Source organism: Oryzias latipes, chromosome 10 (genome assembly GCF_053564925.1).
Source record: "Oryzias latipes strain Hd-rR chromosome 10, Olatipes_Hd-rR_3.1".
Lineage (NCBI taxonomy): Eukaryota > Metazoa > Chordata > Actinopteri > Beloniformes > Adrianichthyidae > Oryzias > Oryzias latipes.
Window position 1 is genome coordinate 31,953,368 of NC_136246.1, and position 17,539 is coordinate 31,970,906.

General features: G+C 38.1%; 1 protein-coding gene and 1 long non-coding RNA gene across 4 annotated transcripts in view; both read left to right on the forward strand.

Moving 5' to 3' along the window:
* Window positions 1–219: 219 nt before the first annotated feature.
* On the forward strand, window positions 220–3,256 carry LOC111948041 (uncharacterized). The gene is made up of 5 exons (XR_013658424.1): window positions 220–339; window positions 1,679–1,856; window positions 1,947–2,094; window positions 2,255–2,364; window positions 2,683–3,256. It is a non-coding gene; the product is annotated as an uncharacterized LOC111948041 (long non-coding RNA).
* A 6,394-nt stretch (window positions 3,257–9,650) lies between these two features.
* The window catches only part of smu1a (SMU1 DNA replication regulator and spliceosomal factor a), a 222,968-nt gene continuing 215,079 nt past the window's right edge, over window positions 9,651–17,539 (forward strand). The window contains exons 1-2 of one of the 3 annotated variants that reach the window (XM_078954424.1): window positions 9,651–9,736; window positions 9,851–9,914. The gene's annotated coding sequence lies outside the window, so the exon portion shown is untranslated. The remainder of the gene's footprint in view (window positions 9,737–9,850; window positions 9,915–17,539) is intronic. The other 2 variants (XM_078954426.1, XM_078954425.1) reach the window with 2 other exon arrangements.

Sequence of the window (17,539 nt, forward strand, 5' to 3'; positions counted from 1 at the left end):
TATCTCAAAGTCTGAAATAACATGAACATACTGTACTCCTTTTCCTCCTGCGGTCAATACCAGCTAAGGAGGGAATGGGGGGACGGGAGGGTTTCATAAATAACACAAAATTTATTTTCCCTAGTATTACCATACAACAATAATAGAGGTGAGTTTTAAAGTAGTGTGTATAATATCTTCTAATTACATCATACAACTTTGTGGACAAAGGTACATGTTTTGCGGTAACCCTCTCACCCCCACCCCCCTCAAGTCATTTGGTTGCGCCTGTCCTGACGGTTGGAAAGAGAGGGAAAAGCAGCAGCCACTTTGAACCAGACCCTTCTGATAGCCTGTTCGGTAAGTTTTTCTGAGACTATTTTTATTTTATTAAATATTATTACTTCACTCAATGTGAACAAATATTGTTCCCCGAAGCCTAATGACAGCTAGGTATCCAAGCTAGTCGACAAGTGTGACGAGGCAGCCAGTAGCAGAGCGGCATTCCGTCTCCTCTAGGCATGTTCGTATGACCTAGCTTAGCCACCAGAATTTCTTCCATTTAGAGGAACGCGAGGCTGCAGTGTTTTCTCCGTTTTATGAATGAGCGTCACTAGATCGGTGCGTACTATACATGCAGGCTAATATTTTTTGTTGTAGTTATCTTCACCTCCCGGAAATTTAATCAGTAATCAAAAGCGAGCAGGTGCTGTTCCCTCCGTTTGCAAGGCTCCGTCCAAGAAGTGAATGCTGGGACATGAGGTCATGTGACAGGTTTTGAGTAAACTGATAGGCTGCAACCAATGTCTACAAACATAAAGGAGCAAACGTAGCTTAATGAAATACTATTGGATTGTGGTATAAAATAATAAATAAATAAAACTGCAGTTTTATTATTGTTTTATTTATTTATAAAAATCAATAATGACTTTTGAAAGTACTTCAAAGTATTTTTACACATAGAGCCACATGATAGTTCAAACCCAGGAAACGAGTCTGGAATCTCTCTTATTTATTAACTTGAAAAGTTAAAATGTAAAAGGAAAATAGTGTAAATAGGATATCTTTTTCCAAAGGTTTTTTTGGTCAGCTAAAAATGGATCATTTTATAAACATATATGCCATGAAGAAGATTTCAGTGTTTACTCTGCCTCACAGCATCTGTTTAGCTTAATTGAACTGTACAATCTTTTTGGTTATATTCGTAATTACTTATTATTTGTTGATAATGAAGTAAAAATGGATTTGATATCAACCTTAATTCATGTAGTTCTCTGACTAGCTTTGCAATGATACCTCCCTTACTTGGATTAGACAAGTTATGGGAAGGTTATGACACTAAGAACTCGTATCTTTGATTCAGATCGCAAATATGTTGTTGTTTTGCTGTTTCCTTCAGGAATAAAATTATGCCCTCTATGTGATCACTTAAAATGCTTTACCTTTTCTTATTTTTTTGACCTACCTTAATTATCCTTATACCATTGGATATTGATATTGTTGATATTGAGACATTACAGCTATTGTTGTTTACATTTACATTGTAAACAAGCTTTTATATACAGCAGTGTAAGATGCTTTCTCATTTATGTTGCTCTAATAAATAATGGAAGTATAACAGTTCATGTCGGCTAAAACCCATTGTATAATTCAGAATATGTCTGATATCTTCACTGATTTTTATTTTTCATTTTGGCAGAAACGGATAGCCTCGATAGATGTATAGAGAACCAAAACCAAACCAAGATGCTGTCTGCCAGATCCTTGACCTCGGATTTCAGTCAAGAAAAGCCTTCATTGAAAGTGATGTCCTAAAAGAAGATGATAGACCTACAAAGATTCTGGAGGCATATCCATGTTTCAAGGAGCTTCATCATGTAAGCAATTTACTTGTGTTTTTGATTGGTTGTTCCCCCCACCGCCCATCTTTACTAAGGAGGCATTTTTGTATGTTACTTGTGTTTTAGGTGATGGAGGAGCTGCGGTGGATCCAGGATATGGGAAACGGCAAATTCAGATGTCAAGTACAGGACAGATGGGAAGACTTCTGCTCACTAGTGCAGTTTTACAGAGTTTGGAAAAAAGTGTTGAAGCCTCCCATGAACTTAAGTGGAGGTAACTCATTTTACTGTCTTTTTTTGCATAATGGTTTCAGAGGTGTTGGTCAGAATTGCGTTGTTATTATGCAAACTGATATTCAATTTAATGTAAACTCAACATTAAGCTGAAAATGAAGTTAATAACTGAGTTATTCTATTATATTGTTCTATTTTAGTTGAACACAACGTTGCACTCTTCAGAGCACTCCCAACGCTTTTCCCATCTCCAACTTCACCCCTTAAGAAACTGGCACATGCTAGTGAAGCATTGCTGCATGTTCTAGAGGTGAGTTTTTGTTCCCATTTGAAACTTTGATTTTGTGCTTGATTTTTGTTTGTCTCTGATGGTCTGTAATAACTGTGGGTAGAGACTGGAAGGAATAATGTGAGGATCCCAGCATTTATTTCTGTTTTTTTTTCTGCCACTAGATATGCAAAATGGTGTTAATGACACCTAAAAAGCCTAAATACAAGCATCTACAAAAATTATATTAATTTTCAAAATGGCAAATACGACCCTAGTGATGTTTCATTATTACTAACAAAACATTTTTAGTAAAAGTTACAACATAAACTGTTTTACCCTAATTATTTTTATCTTTAGCCAACAGATGATCCTGCCAAATACCTGGAGAAGAGATCTTTCTCCAGCCCGGTGTTGCTCTTTGATGGGTCCTGCTGTCTCGTGGCAAGTGGAGAAACTCCCATCACCACCTTTGCCAAAGAAGATCTTGGCCATAGGTTGTTTTATCTGTTGGCTTACCACTACACCTTCCATCTTACCCATCCCAAGTTTGTGGCAACCCTACTTTGTCAGTCAGACAGAAATATTGAAGGACAATATTCACGAGCGGGACACCACAAGTTCATAAAAAAAGTTTTGGCAGAGTGAAACGTTTTTACTGAGTGGTAGAGCTCTCACGGTGAGAAATGAATGCCTTGTTTGGTGATGTTAACCAGAGACACTCTTTTTCTTATTTCTCTTAACCTCAGATTATTTACTAGTATGGCCTGCATCAGCGTTCATTAAGATTTAGCTGTAAACCTATGTTAAATTTTATGTTGAAATGCTTCAAGCAGTTCTTTGTATTTGTAGAAGCAGAAGTATTCTATGTTAACAGTGTATTCAAAGCAATTTTGAAAAAAGCAATATAAATAAATATTGTTAAGTATACTAATCCTGTATGCTTGTATTTTTCTTGTCTTGGTTTGAGCTACAAAAGCTAGTAATTACACAATACTAGCTTTAATTCAGCTAGCAATAAGTCTTAATTCTAGTATAATAACTCTTGAATTAAAAGCATATCTTCTTACGGTTATCTAGTTTTAGGGTCTTTTTACTCAAAGTGAGTAATAAACAACTGTCAAAGAAGAATTTATAAACTAGTTTTGAGACTTTTTTACCTAAAAAATAGTGCTTGAAATGAGTATTTTACTACTAATTTTGAGTTGTTTCTCTCTTTCTAAAAGCCAAGATATTTTTTCTTATTTTAAGATATCTTATCAAGTGAAATTATCTTACCCCACTGGCAGATAATTTCACTTGTTTTAAGACAATATAATCTAAAAATAAGTCTAAATTTCTTGTATTTAGACAGTCAATTTTTGCAGTGTTGTTAGCCATCACTATCTTCTTGGTTTGCATTGATGGTCCCAGATGATCCCTCCACTTTGGTCCATCCTGACTGCAGGACCTTAGAGCTGTGAATGCATGTTCCTGCATCTCAGAGCACATTATGGAACTTCATGTACTTATAGCTGCTGGCATGTTACGCCCCTCTGTGCAAACATCCATCCATCCATTTCCTAAACCCCATTAATCTCTTTTGGGGTCACAGGGTTGCTGGAGCCAATCCCAGCTGCTGTTGGACGAACGTCTGGCAGTCAATCCGGGGAGACCTACAACCACAAACACTCGCATTTACACCTGAAGGACATTATTTATTAATTTTAAATTATAAATTTACCCACGAAATGTTTAAAACCGAGAAGAACATGGAAACTCCACACAGACAGAACCCGTTTGCGATTTGAACCAGAGCCTTCTGCACCACCATGCAGCCCCAGCAGGAAGTGAAAACTTCTCATTGATAGTTTTAAACAGATTTTTAAAGTGGGAGTCAATGAGAAACAGTTCACCTTTTGAAACCTGCCTCCAGTGGTCGTTTGAGGAACTGCAACATGTTCAGAAGACAGGAGCTTTGTCAGCATCCAGACGAGGGAGTGGAGTCTCTTCGGGTGTCTTGTCGCACTCCAGCTCTTTCAACCTTAAGCCTGTTCTTTCAAACACCACCAATCAGGAAAAACTGAACACAAAATTGATTCTATGACGAAACCTAATCAGCTGTTTTCTTTCATCTGGGCAGAGATCAATCATCGATCTTGTCTGGTTTGGCAGATCCCAACTTCTATTGATCTTTCTGTCCACAGTTGTGACTTGCATATGTGTTGTTTCCATCAGCAGACCACCTTTTTGGATGTGTTTACACTCACAAAACAGCTGTCTCAGACACAAGAAGGTTTTCCTCTAGTGTCGTACCTGCTCTGCAGTCGATCCAGCACTTCTGCATCTTAGAACATCGTTTCCCCTTTCCTGCTTTACTGTCGGGCCATTTATCGCCGTCCGCTGTTTATCGTAAAATGACTGTGAAAAGGTTACAACATGTGTTGTTGTGGAAATGATGAAAGCGCTGCCAAAACCAGTCTGGAGGTCTCATCCTGTATTCACATCAGAGTGGCGGGGAGTGTCAGTGGCGGGGACTGTCTCCCCTCTCCCCCGCAGATCAGTCGAGTGTCTTTTCAAGGAGCACACGCCTGTTGAGGAAGGCCAGATGGCGCGATCAGCTGGAGCTCAGCGTGAACGGGGCCTGTCTTCATGCAGATCCCTCCGTCGCCTAATGCTTGCTTGGATCTGAGTCAACTTGCACTGCACTCGCAGGATCAAAGAGGATATTTTCAGGAACCCTGATGTCCAAAAAAAAAAAGAAAAGAAAAAAAGGTGTCTAATTTCGGCTTCTTGTGCACTTTTTGGGGGTTTTGGAAGACACGAGTTGGAGGTCAAGCACACGGCTGAGCCAGCATTTGGAGGACTTTCTCTAGCAGAGCTGAGCAGCAGCTTGTGGATCTGTGCATCGATGCCTCCACTGAGAGCCACAATCATCACAGCTACCATAAACTAGTCATTTCTCGCTGATGTGCTGTTTTTTTACACAAGCTCAAGTTAGTTGCAAGTTAGAAGCTGACATAAGTTACAAATTCTGCAGTACGTCAAACAGCTGCTGGAGGCAGTGTTTAAAAGGGAAGAACTTTCTGCTGGCTCCCATCTTAACGGGTTAAATTTACCCCAAAAATGAATTTATTATGACAGAATATTAGTGTCACCACAAGATGAATAAATAAATACATTCCCATGACTAAAGTCTTAAAATATGAGAAAAAAGTCCAAATGTTTACGAGACTAAAGTCGTTAGGAGAAAAATGTTTAAAAAGTACGAGAAAAAATTCATGGAATTACGATTTTATTCTGTAAAATTACTGCTTATTTCTTAATTTTTCATTATTTTACTCCAGTAGAATAATTACATTTTTCTTTTAAATGTACAACTTTATTCTCGTAAGATTTTGACTTTTTCTCATAATTTCACGACTTTATTTTCATAAAATTACAACTTTTTTCTCATAAATTCACCACTGTATTTTTATAAATGTATTAATTTATTTTTATGGTGGCCCTAATACTAGGTTGTTGGCAAAAAAATAGATCACGTCCATTATTTTATAATATAATTTAAGCAGATATTGAATGTCTCCATCACTTGGGTTTAATATTTTGTCCTTCCCAATTCCCTTTTTTCAAAAAGTTGTTAACCTTTCAGAGCTTTTTCTTTAATGTTTTATTTACTACTTTAAAATTTGCTCTAATGAATAATCGTTCAAAGTGTTTAGTGTGGTAATGCTTGATACCCATCCTTTTAGTACAACCCCTACTTTGTTTTATTTTAGATATGTTCTATTATAACACACATTGAAGTTGAAACTGTACAATAAGCTCAAGTCCGAGTCGTAAATTCGTCTTTTTTTCCTGCAAAAGTAAAAAAAACTAGAGATCAAACAGGTTCCATGTTTTATAATAAAGATCAAATATGTAGAAACAAAAATAAAAATGGGGAAATCTCCAAAGCAAAGCAAAGACAAGGACAAAATAAAAATAAAATATTTTTAAAAAGTGTCAGATCTCCATTAAACTATACTGTACAATGTTCCAATGATTTTTTTTTTCCAGAGGTATCACCATTATGTTAAATTCATGTTAAAGTTGGAATGAAAACTATACTATTGGGCTGGATCTGTGTCCTTCCTATGTTTTTGTAAACAGTCAATGTGATTGGCAAATGGACCAGCGGGCTTAGAAACTACTAAGGGTTAAGGTGGGCGGAGCAAACTGCAATCATTATGGCACCTGTTCATCACTGTGTTTCCATATCTGTACCCTCTTCACTGGCTTCTTATTCGTTTTTTGGCTCTCAGTTGGTATCTTGAGAAAATAGAATACAATTACCCATTCATTTTTCATCCATTCATCTTGTAAACCTGTTTTGTCCCTTTTGGGGTCCCTTGGCACCAAAAGCTCCACAGGAGTTTGTTATTCTATAAACAAACAGTGAGAAACACAAAAACAAACGCATGAACCGGGCTAAAATGGGATATTCAAGAAGGTTATTAACAGAACAAACGAAAACTTGGTTTTGGAGACACTGAAAATCTCAATAAAGCAATGAGATCTTAAATAAAAAAAAAATCATAAACTAGAAAGCCAACAGAAGAAAGAAACAAAAACAATGACACCCAATATATCAAAACTCATAGAGAAGAAGGGAAATAATCAAAAAATGTTCCCTCAAAGTTTGAAATTTAATGCCATTCATAAAGATAAACTGACCTGATTTGACCTTTTTCATGAAAGGTTAAAGTGTGATCATGATGAAGCCCTCTTTATGCACAATTTCCATAAATTGCATTTTAATCAACAAGTGAATATCATTCTTTAGCCGGCCGACCTTTCTGTGTGCACGTGTGCACGTTGGGTCTCCTGTGATTTATCCAAAGCATTTTTTTCCATTTACTTTCTCCCAGGACCTAACACCAACGCTCTAGTTCATTATCAACATCAAGGCAACTGGAAAATACTGGCTGATTAAAATAATCTACATTTAAATAGTCCGTCTTAATTATGCAAATATATGCGCCTGTGTACTTCTCACCTGAAGGCTGAACTCAGAGTAATTACAGGAGCGGAGTCTAATCTTATGATGAAGAAGGCAGATATTCACTTCTGAGAGACTGTGTGATGGGAAAACATCCGTTCAGCTGATCACAACGTTAACGAGAAATGTTCAAACCTCACATTTTTTCATTATTTTTCTTTGTTTGCTGCCATACCATGCAAAATATGTATATTTTGTTAAGACAAGCTTTTTACATACTAAAAAGAAAAAAGTTGATCCAACTTAAATGAATCACTTCAGTTGGTACAACTCAAATTAACACATTTATCTAACTTAATATCATACATTTATCCTACTCCATACAATGTATTTCTGGCATCGGTTTTTATCTATTTATTTTTTTCACTATTATTTTAAACATGCTTAAGTTTAGGCCAACAAGTCTTGTAATTTCCATATCGAAGACATAAGTGTTTTGCCCTACAGGACAGAAGCTCAAATGTCATAAGCGCCGTCTGATGGGACATGCGGCATCTTACCACACAAGGGGGTTGGTCATCATACTCTTCCTAAGCTCTGCGGCCGTGGTGCAGCGGTAGGGCGGTCGACCCTTGATCGTAATATTGCAGGTTTGATTCCCGCCTTGCACGCCCATGAGTTGAAGTGTCCTTGGGCAAGACACTGATCCCCACCTTGCCTCTGGTGGTTGGCGGGCGCCTGTGTTTGGCAGCGGAGCGGCCACCAGTGTGTGAATGTGTGAGTGAATGTGTGTGTTACTGGGTGAATGGGTCTGTGACTGTAAAGCGCTTTGTCCTTGTAGGAAGAAAGGCACTTTATAAGTATACGCCATTTACCATAAACTCTAACTCATGGTGCAGAAAGAAATAAACATAACAGGTTATATTACTAGTAAAAACAGAGTAAAACAGCTAGACAAGAAAAAAACATAAAAACCCCAATCTGCCCAGACAGGCAAAGAAAATGGTATCCCACAATTCCTTGCGCTGCCTTACGTCATGACGTCATGACGCATTAACAGCATCACACCAAAGTTACACCAACTTCATTGAATTAAGTTGATTGAAAGTAAAATAACTATGTCAGACAACTACGTGTTATTTTTAAGTTGAATGAACAAAAAAAAAAGATTTATTTTCACCAAACTAAATAATTAAGTTAGATTAATGTAAAAAAGTTTATCTTTCCAACTACAGCCCATATACCCTTTTTAGAGTGAGCTGTTTGAGGGTTAAGGCTTCTTCAGTAATACCGCTGCCTCTGGAGTGGTGTCACAGGTCTTGTCCTGGAGCACATCTCAGGTTATAATGAGGGCCAGCCAACAGTGACAATGTCACCATACAACTCCAGTGGAAGGCGCAGGAGATTAAAGACATGCAGGCCTGTAACCCCCCCTGCCACTCATCCTAACTCTTAACTAATTAGACCCCACTGGTGAAGGAATTACCAGCACCAGAGGTGATTCAGAAATGGATCCCACCATTGTCACTGTGTCACCTTTTTGAGTTTGCCTCAAATTCGTTGGTATTTTCTGCCCGTAGGTGGAAAACTTTTTTGTTTTCTTACATGTGCATTAATTCAATGAATCATGAACTTATTAGTGAAACAACAACATGCAGTACTTTATCAAAGTTCCATAAAAACGGGAAAACATTGATTAAAATGAACAGAGAATGAAATGACATTAAATGAAACAATGATTAGTTGACGGCAGACGTGGAGTTGGAAAATGAGTCTGGATGCAGCTCATTGCTTCTGTGTTAACCACCCAAAACCCTGACGTAGATGAAACATTTCTGATTCTGATTTCTGATTAAATGATACGGATGCAGTCATTTCCTGAAATAAAGAAACGTTTCAATGATTCCTGAATGATAACTCGTCTGTTCCTATGCTTTACGTCCTTTTTGTTTCTCCATGGCTTTTATCCTGTTTAAGTGTATTGATTAAATGTTTATATTTCTGCCACCTAATTTCCTGCATTTTGGGTCTTACACCTCCAGTTCCTGACAGTAGGAGCGGATTCACAAACTCCTTTGCATCTGATCCTCTAAACACAGGCTTTTGTTTGGAAAGATATTTATACAAAAGATTGTGAAACTGAATGATCCAGAATTTAAAGAAGGCAATTCTAATCAGAAAATATTTTTCAGGTTTTTACTTTGGAAAATGGGTGACATCATAATTGGCATTAAAAAATAGTCAACATGTGTCAGAATATGTTTTAGCTCCATTTTCCTGCTGTTTAAATGTGACACTGGCCCTTTAAGAGCAGCAGCAAACTCCGCCTATACTCCTCGTAGGGCGGGGCGGGAAGCGCGTGCGAGCAGCGCCATTTCTCTTCAGGAAAAAAACGCTTTCTTGAAAAAGAAAGTGCAGATTTTTAAAGTCTGTGTAGCTTAAAATACAAAGACTGTAAGTACAAAATTTTTTGTTGTACCGTTTGCTAATCTGGTAAATTTGGAATAAGTGTAAGTTAACTGGATGAGTACTTAAACATTAAGTATGTGAATTTATCCGTGATTTTAGAGGGAAGTTGGAGCCTGAAGTTCAGGTGTCTCTGGTTCAAAGGCGTCTTCAGAAGTAAAACACTGTAAGTACAAATATTTGGTTAATTTTAAACTCATTCTCTAATCAGGCAAATTGTGTTAATATTCCTGAACTTGTTCAGAATCTTCTTGAAAAACGAGTTTGTGTTTATGTTATGTTGAAATGAAAGTGGTTATATATGTTTGAAAGCTGCTGCCATGGCCCATTGTTTGCCTATGATGGATTAAAAGGATTTTTCCATTTTAATTTGAAATTCAAAATTTATTCAACTTAATTAAGTCCTATATTAGGAAAACATAAAAATATAGGACTTAAATAGGTTAATTTAACTTAATGAAGTCCTATATTTTAATGAGAACATTTCCCCAAATATGTATATTTAATGCTGTAGAGCCTGCCTTACAAAAACCTTTTATTTTTTCCCCTCCTTTGTCTGCTGTAGTAATAAAGCCTTTTTGCCACATGATTCACACAGAGGGAGCCAAACCAAGTACTGAGTACCACATGAGCTCATACTTTTTTAATACTCCATTTATACTTTATTAGTCCACTATATTTTTATACTAATCTGAGACCTTAAAGTTTAGACTGTTTCACAAAAAACAAAAATACGAACTTCAAAAAATGTATTTGTGTGTCGTAAATATGTACAACTTTCCCTTTTTAAGTGGGTTTAACTGTAAATTAATACATCAGATGTGTAATCTTTTTAACTCAAAGCAAAAAAACAAGTAGGATTTCCTGCATTATATTTCCAACCAGTGTCTCAGAGTTGAAGTGTTCATATGATGAACATTCTCATATTTTTTATCTGGAACTTCTTGCAGAATCTGTGATTAACAAATATTTTTTTGCTTCTCTCTTTGTGCATATTGCACAGATTATTGCACATCGGAGTAATAGAGTTCTTTTATATATATATATATATATATATATATATATATATATATATATATATATATATATATATATATATATATATATATATATATATATTTTTTGTGGTTAGTGAGTTTCCACAAGTCTGTCAACTGGTTGTGTTTCACTTAATTTTGCATTGCCTGGCAGCAAAGAGAACAGTCCATGAAGGTGTGAGTCGTGCTTGGTGATGTTGTGGTCCTGGACCGGCTGCATCGCCTCCCAGATCTTGTGACGTTTGTTAAATTGCTCCCTTTCCATAGAAAGTGGTCAGAATGTTGGAGGCTAGATGTGATGTTCTTGCAGGAGAAGTGAAGGCACTGCTGTTGTCTCTACAGAAGACTTTGTGTTTGATGGCCAGGTGGGATTTGTTGTTTTAGAAGATTTGTTTTTGGAAAAATCTGGATTTTATTTTCCCAGCACTCTGCTTTATTGGCTTCTGTTGTCTGGCGTAAAGTCAGCCCAGCCTTTTTCTGGTTGCTCTCGCCATAGTAGAATAAAGGAGTTACTTAGAAAAAGATTCTTTAAAAAAATCTGTTGTTTAATCTTATGTTCCTCTCCGTTTGAAAAATATAATTTCATAAAATCACATGTATAGTTTTTCCTTGCAAAATTTGGCTGGTAAAAACATGTGTGGCTTGTTGATTTTTTTTTATTTTTATTTTTTTAAATCTACCCGCCATCTTGGCTGGTGAGCCGACATCTACGTTTTATCTACTGAGGTTTTGACGAGCATCAAACCACTTGCAGCAAAATCTGTTTAAAGGCTGTTCTTACCAGAAGTGGGAGTACGACAAATTTGTTTCAACACCTGAAACGGAAGACGCGGTTACATGTGCAAAATGTTTTGATCGGATCAAAGATCGGATTAGAATCCAACCGTGTACATGGGCCCAGAAAAACTTCTTCCGATTATAACAAACGTCTATATGGGCCACGCTTTCGGTTGGAATAAATTAGAGCTGTGACGGTGTGGGATTTTGTGGGTGTGACGCGGTCAACCACAATCGAAAAGAAAATCGATTAAAATCACATGTCAAATTTGGTACGAAAAAAGAGATTTTACTTTTTTTTACCATACCGTCTACTAGTTTAGTCAACTTTTCTAATATTTGCTTCCTTTTTAATAAACTTTAAGTCAGAATTACTACAAACACGTGCTAGTTGTGTCATTCAAAATAATAGTGATTTCAATACTAAATGTAAAAGTAAATGTTAAATGTAATTTCAGCCATCCATTTTCTAGACTTACTTTGTTACTTTTTGGGGTCACAGGAATGCTGGAGCCTACCCAGCCACTGAAGGGCAGGCTCTGGAAAATGTACCAGATCATTGCAGGGCTAAATAAATCTAAATTGTATTAATACATGTTAAAATAAATGTTTAATTGGGAAGATAAGCACATTTGGGTACGCCCGTCAAAGTAGTCTAAAAAAAGTCAGTGCATGCTGGACAATCAGAATACTGGCTGGATTTACCAGCTGTGATTAGTGCAATGATTTCTGGGAAACATTCAGACACACCGGCCCTTCAGACCTGTAGTTAACCCATCCATTAACTGTTTAAGAGAACTGGACTGTGTGACTCCTCCCCCCTGCCATTCCAAACAGGAAGTGGCTCCATAGAGAAATAAACAGCTGCTACTCAGCCATTCTATTGGTCAGAGGAATCAATTTTGATCTGTCACATTTGCTTTAGCATGTTCTTGCTAATCCTCATTTTTTTTCATGACATGTTTCCTTCATTGCAAGTTATTCAATTTATAAACTGACCAATCAGACGCCTCAATAAACGCATGTGGTGCTCGCTGGCCCCCACCTCAAACGTTCAAAATGCTTGATAAACAGATTCTCCTGAGCCCAATTTCAGCGGTAGGGGTGTGGCCTCAACAAGCTCACTCCTGATTGGCGACAGTAGTTGCCGTAGAAACGCTGACTCAGACCGACTCAGATCAATCACTGCTTACTAACCTCATCTGGCTCCAAATGGTGCCGTCTGTATCGTGAAAACATGTCGGCTGAGTTGGCTTCATTTCGCTGGAGCAGGAGGCATTTTCTATGGATGACGTCACACTCGCTCAGTCCAGTACTCTTATACAGTCAATGTACACATCCCTGTTTTATTTGACGCTGGTTGATCAGTTTCAGCTTGGTCCGTAAAGCTCCTGAATATCATGAGCGATTTGAGCATCACTTAGACAGAGAGGCTCTTTACGGTCTCTTTTGATCGCAAATTTGTGCTGATAAACGGTAGTAATGGTGTTCTCAGTCATTAAGTAATTATTTGTGTGAGATTGATTCATTTTTTATGATTACTTTCAGTTTTGGCAGGGATTGCTTTCAGTGTCACACACAGATGTTTTTGCGTTGAAGTGAACAGAATCTACTTTGATGTTTATCCATCCTGCTGTTCTAATATGTAATTCTCTTTACAGACCCACTCAATGAATATTGTGCTTTTTGTGTGTTTTTAACATGTTCTTATAGTCTTTTCTTCATTTATGCTTCTGTTGAGCTGATTTTCTGTCTCACTGATTCAGGATAGAAAAATAGTGTTGTTACAAACACAGCAGCAAATCACAGATGCTTCCTGGGAAATTCACTAGTGCTGAACCGAAGTAGCATCCCCACTACTCCTTCTCTCAGATGTATTCCTGTCAGGACCAGAACTGGTTGACTGAAGTGGATTAGAAAGCCCGCCCTTACTCCCTTAGGAGCCACAATGAATCTTTAACATCATTAGCATTTTTATATCATGAAAACAGACTGAGAGAGACTTGTTCCTACATTTATCTCCAGCAGGTTAGACTGCTGTACTCTCTGTTGTCTAAACTGCTGTAGAGCATAGTTACTGAGTACAGAGTAGGCCTGTTATTCAGAGAATAGACTTTAAAACTGTTCTGCTTGTGTTGTGTGCTCTCCATGTTTTAGTAACAGACTTAATCTATCCAATATGAACCAGTTAAGACTCTGAAGCTCTCCATTGACTATGAAATTGTGAAATTCTTCTAATGGAAACAGAACAATTTTGAAAAAACTCATATTTGTCGAGAAAAAGCTTTTGCGGCTGGAAGAGGTGGTTTTTGAGGCGTATCGAAATGACATTTTTCACAAAACTGCAATGGAAACACTTTTTTACTTAAATGAGTCATGTGAACAACAGCCGGATGGCGATGGGCTTCTTGGTAGGAACTGGCGGCCTTGGTTGCTGCACAGCGGGCGCCACCAGGGTCCCACAGCATCACACAGCTCATCAAAAGTTGAGCGTGTCATGTGGAATTGTTGGATCCACAGCTCCCCTGTAAAATCACCAACCATCATTTCCAAAAATGGCTTTAACCATAGCCCCTCCCACGTGTAAGGAGCTCGCCGCTCCACGGCCTGAAGAAGACTCAGACGTCTGATAGATGATGATGATGAGCACTAGTGCTGCGGCAGAAATGTGAATGTATGTGCTGTAAATCAAAGTATTGTTAACATCCGTTGCCATTTTTTTGAACGACTTATTACGTCAATCTGTTTCTTTTTGTTCGCATAATTAGGATTTAATAGAAAAGGTGTAATTGCAAAATTGTGTTTTTATTTGACATTTTTAGAATTTCGATAGTTTTGCACGCAGGTGTCACGGAAATACAGCTAGTGAAGCAGCGTTTCAGTTTCATGCTGCTTAAATATGAAGCAGTTTTCCTGATAAGGATACAAAAGCTTCTCTCTAACCACATCCAAGTCCAGACTGAATGCTATTCTTTAAAAGCTTAGTGTTAAACAATTGACTGTCTTTTTCCTGCACAACTCTCTTATAATCTGGTTTTACAGAGATTTCTAATATAATTTAGAATTTAAGATTTTATTGGATCTTTTGGGATTGTCTATGGAAATGTTGTTTGATGCTGGTATTATAAAACAACCATCGTAAATGTTTGTGTCAGAAGTCAAACTACACACTAAAAAGCCATCATTTAAAATGGGAAAAAAAAGACCTGGCAACCTCACATAGTTAGATTTGGCTTTTGCTTTGACTCGGGGGTGGGGGGCTTTGTTGACATGTCAAGTAGCTATATGATGCAAAGTCCCTATATTAGTGATCAATATTGTTGTGATGATTTAACTTTCAATACATTAACAAATAGCGAAACAACCAAAAACATCATTTCCTTTTCACGGCAGCAGTTTAATTTAAATAAGACTCTACATAACATAAATTATACTCCAAATGAACCTCGTCTACATAGCAGCAAACATCTAACATAAAAGGGCTCCATCCGATTGGTCAACAACGTGAAGGCGTCTATCCAATTTTTCAAATCAATTAGGGATTTATTTGATTTGTTAAATACTTATAGGTGCCTTAAGATTGTTTTAGCACATTTAAGGTACCGTAATTTCCGGACTATAAGCCGCTATTTTTGTCATGCGCTTACAGCCCTGCGGCTTATTCAGTGACGCGGCTAATTTGTGGATTTATTTGGCGGCCGCCTTGTATATTTCTTCGGTCTCAGAGAAGAGGTTGAATGTGTAATCCAACTCCAAGCAGCTAACCATTTATTTTTCAATACACCTTTCAGCAGCCAAACAGCATGCACCTGACTTCAGGTCTTAGACACTTTAGTCATGGTTCAACAAAAAGAAACACGCATGCCCAGCCGCATCCCAGAATTCTTTGGTGCTATTAGACTCAACGTGCACGTGATTGCCACTACAATATGATGCAGCTTTCAAGTTAAAAGCAATCGTTAAATCCACCATCACCAACATGTTTGGAAAAGCCGGTCAGCTGCGTGACGGAGAGAACAGCGCATGCTCAGGAGTGAATTGACATCAGAGTCATAGTGACACTAGCCCATCTATTTATTAGCCCATCTATTAGCAGCTCCGTAATATACGAGATGATCTTTTAAACGTACGTTTATTATTGTTGTGTTATGGTTATTATGAAGCACCTGTTCGCTCATTTTATTTTTAATCTGTGTGGGCAGTGCTTTTTTGTGGCAGAACGAAGCCGGAGGAACGGTTAGGTGAAGACTAACAGGTGCTAACAACATTTAGCCTGGATGAACATGAATCGATGCGGGTAAAGCTGCAATCTGCAGCTTGGCTGCACGTAAATATGTGGGAATAACATCAGCCTTTATTTTGTCGGGACACGACTGGAAACTTCTAAGGACTGAGAGGAATTTTACTTTGAAAAGCTCAGACCGCCCCACAGCCGGCGTGTGAGCTGGAGACATGTTCTCCTGCTGCTCTTTCACATAGAGCTGTGGGACAGATGGCAGTCTGAAGGCTCCCACACGTAACAACGCATCCTCTCTCGCCCCTCATCCACAAAACGTACAGTATTAAGTCCGATTGCTCTGCACAGACACGATTCGCTCCGTCCACCAGCAGCCGCCCAGCGACCGGGCGTCGCGCAGAGGCGCGCGCTTTTCAGTCGCCGCTGCTTTATTTTACTGGTGTGTTTTTTTAACCAGCCCTGTTACTCCCATAACGCTGCCGCGACACAAGCGGAAGGAGAGCTGTACCCGTTCGCCCCTCCATCCACTGCTGCTCCTTGCTCATTCTTAAACACGTACAACAGTGTGGCGAGCCGGGGGTTAGCCCCACCTTAAGCCTCTAAGACTCATGGGAAATGGGGAATCGCGGGTGTAAATTTCCTCATCATACCTGAGGGATGTAATGTTGATTATATGGTTACTGTTTGTAATTTTATGTATGATACCTCAATTGTCAATAAGTAATAAAAAACTAAACAAAAAAAACCATAACTGAGGAACTTGTGAACAGAAGTGAGGTCCATGCTGTTTGGCAGATGTGGGTGTATCCACATACCAGAGCTGATGCTATGCTGACTCCTCCTACCTACAGTGAGGTTAAATGCTGCATCCAGTCTGGGAGACAGGAAATGCTTTGTCAGGCTGACCGCGTCGCTTATTGCTTGCACATATTGCACAGCTTGATATTGCGATGTATTGTGCAGGCCTCATGTCAAGTTACCACGTACAGCATGACTTTGTGGTGGATGAAGTCTTTTTTTTTTGTTGAGCTTGAAGTGGTCTTTACAAACAGATTTGTTTTCATCTACATTCTTGCTTTTTATGCTTTCAAAGTAAAACTAAACACGAGATGTATTTAGAAGAAAGTACACTTTCATTTGCAGGGATCTGAACCTAATGAGGTCATCTGCACACCCTGCAACATGGATTCAATGCATCTATGACAGATGCTAGATCATAAAAAATGCATGCATCCCCCTAGTTTGCGGTGTTCAGCCTCTGGCCACAGCGAAGCCGCATGAATCTGCAAACTGAAGTAAAATGTCTTTTCTGCCTTTCAGCACTTTCAAAGATATAAAATTATGTTTTTTTATGTTTTATTTGGAGAACGGGATGATAAATGGGCTTTTATAGGAATCACCATTTTCAATAGCATCTCTGCTTCTGTTGTAATCATTATGGATACTTTTATGGCTGTTAGAAAATGTGGCTGCTCAAAGGCTCAAAGGGTAAGTACCAGGCAGGTACACCTAATGATTCTAACATTTGTGATAAAAGTCTTTACAGCTTTTGCCTTTTTAGACTTCTGTTTCTGAGACTGCTCCTCTAACTTCCATTTGTGCTTCCATTTTATTACACTTTAATTAAATTACACTTTGCCTATGAAAACAGAAAAAAAAATTTGATGGAATTTTAAATAAGATTTTTTTAAGAACAATTATGTTTGCACAGGGTCTGGTTGAAGAGAAAATGGTATTGAA